The sequence below is a fragment of the Chlorocebus sabaeus genome, chromosome 10, assembly GCF_047675955.1.
Source record: "Chlorocebus sabaeus isolate Y175 chromosome 10, mChlSab1.0.hap1, whole genome shotgun sequence".
NCBI lineage: Eukaryota > Metazoa > Chordata > Mammalia > Primates > Cercopithecidae > Chlorocebus > Chlorocebus sabaeus.
Window position 1 is genome coordinate 2,003,311 of NC_132913.1, and position 2,508 is coordinate 2,005,818.

A 2,508-nucleotide genomic window follows, 5' to 3' on the forward strand; every position below is an offset into this window, starting at 1 on the left:
GGTTTGTCTATCTGTAGAAGGACTGACCTTACCAAGAGAAGCCCAGACGGGAGGCAAGGGGTGGATAAAGGCATCGCAGGGAGGCCTGGGAAAGTCCTGGAGAATTGTTGATAATATTTATAGACGGGGCACAGAGGCAGTGAGCAGGCTTGCTTGGGAAGGACTCACGAGTGTGGAAGCTTTGACCGTTTAGGACTTGGCAGACCAGGCAGGCATGAGCTTAGGTCATATGCAAAACAGTGGGGACTTTGGCAGCGTTAGAGCAAGCCTTGTGCAGCACCTCAGGGGCTTCAGCCGAGAGATGAGCTTCCTGGGGGAGCGTGCTGGAATTCCGTAGGTGCCACCTAACACAGCACAGCACCAGGGAAAGCAACCTCTGCACAGAAACCACCCCGGCAAAAATGCCCGCCAGCCAGGCCTCATTTGCATTCTTCTTTTAAAAACAACAACACTGGGAGGCCAAGGTGGGTGGATCAACTGAGGTCAGAAGTTTGAGACCAGCCTGACCAACATGGTAAAACCCCATCTGTATTAAAAATACAAAATTAGCCGGGCATGGTGGTGTGTTCTTGTAATCCCAGTTATTCAGGAGGCTGAGGCAGGAGAAGCACTTGAACCTGCGAGGCAGAGGTTGCAGTGAGCTGAGATGGCGCCATTGCACTCCGGGCTGGGCAACAAGGGCGATCTCAAAACAAAACAAAACAAAAAACAGTGGTGTGTTTTGCTGTTGTTTTGTTTTACTATTATCTCTATGTAAGAGGTTATCTTACACAGTTATCTCTATGGTAATATTGAAAGAAATAAACCTAAGGTCCTCCAGGATCAAGATAGTATCCTAAGTGAGAATATGTAAGCACTTTCTTCTACCAATTCCTCCAGTTATTTCCTGCTGAAATAACTCAACTAGTAGAAAAGGCAAAATTATATCTCACAGTGAGTAACCATAAAAAATTGAACACTGACCTATGAAGTATCTGACAGATTTCATCTCAACTCTCAGTATGAATGAACCAGGTAGCTCTACGTGAATGTTTGCAAAGAACAAGATCACAGAATGGAAAGGCTACAAATCCCGAAGAGCAGTACCAGTGTGAACACTTCTTTTTAAATGTCAGACCGGTAATGTACCGACACTGGAACAAGGTCTGAGAGAGGCATATCTCACACTTGAGTGTGAAAACCCAATCATCACATTCATAAACCACAAAAACATCCAGCATGACCTTTTTTTTTTTTTTTGGAGATGAAGTTTCACTCTTGCGCCCAGGCTGGAGTGCAATGGCGCGATCTCGCCTCACTGCGATCTCCGCCTCCGGGGTCCAAGTGATTCTCCTGCCTCAGCCTCCCAAGTAGTTGGAATTAGAGACATGCACCAGCACGCCCAGCTAATTTTTGTATTATTAGTGGAGACAGCGTTTTGCCATGTTGGCTAGGCTGGGCTTGAACTCCTGACCTCAGGTGATCCACCCTTATTGGCCTCCCAAGGTGCTGGGGTTAGAGGTGTGAGCCACCAGGCCCACCCCAGTGTGAACATTTAAAGCAAATGCATTCCTGTCATTAAACAAAGATACCATGGGGAGGAGAAAAGAAGAGTTAAAAGAGAGAAAAAACAACTTCATCAATAATAACCACAACCCAAAATCACGTGTTTTGAGAGAGGAAAAGGTGGTGGGACATGGTGGAACAGCTGCAGGCTGCTGCAGAAAGCAGTCATCTCAAGAAGGGGTGAGTGGACAAAAGGCATGATGACTGAAGTAAATGGCACACTGGAGAGTGAAAAAAACAAATTATTGAATTAGTTCAAGGGAATCTCTTGAAGCTCAGATGAAAGTGATAAACAGAGGAAGAATATGAATGACACGGAGACTCCCAAGAGTCCTAATACATGGCTATTAGAAATTCCATAGGAACAGAACTCAACAGATGGAGGAAGGCTAGAAATAACTGTTTCTCTGAACTAACGGCCTGAGTTTTCTGACTGAATGAGCTCACTAAATGTTGATTAAGGTAATTCAAGAAAATACTGAAAACTGGGCAGCACCTGCTGACATTTCTCAGTTTCATCTACACAGAAAAATGTTTTTTAACCCGCCAAAGAGGAGACAAAATTGTTTTTTTTTTTAAACTAAACAGAGAAAATTACTTTCTCAACTAAAATATGGAAAATTAGAAAACATGGAGTAATATTTACAGAGTTCGAAAATTATTAAGGCTCTAGAATACCTTAGTTTTCATTATATGTAAAGAAATGAGCATTTTTGACCCCAGCCCAGAAAGGACAGACAAGTGCTAGGAAGTTTTTTTCTGAGACTTTGCATCAGAAGAGCTCAAGGCATTAAAAGGTGTGGTATGGAATACAGTTTGCCAAAATAGGGCATTCCTACTACTGGGTAATAGAGGAGAATTTTAAATTATATACGAATGAATATTTTTATTTTCATAGCAATGTATTTTTTCATGAATTCAAAAAGCTAGTCAGGAGCGGTGGCACACACCTGTAATCTCAGC

The 2,508-nt window shown here is 43.1% G+C and overlaps 1 non-coding gene across 1 annotated transcript; it reads right to left on the reverse strand.

The window, feature by feature from the left end:
- Window positions 1–1,109: 1,109 nt before the first annotated feature.
- LOC119620604 (small nucleolar RNA U13) lies at window positions 1,110–1,213 on the reverse strand. Its single transcript, XR_005237094.1, has one exon. It is a non-coding gene; the product is annotated as a small nucleolar RNA U13 (small nucleolar RNA).
- Between the last annotated feature and the right edge of the window lie 1,295 nt (window positions 1,214–2,508).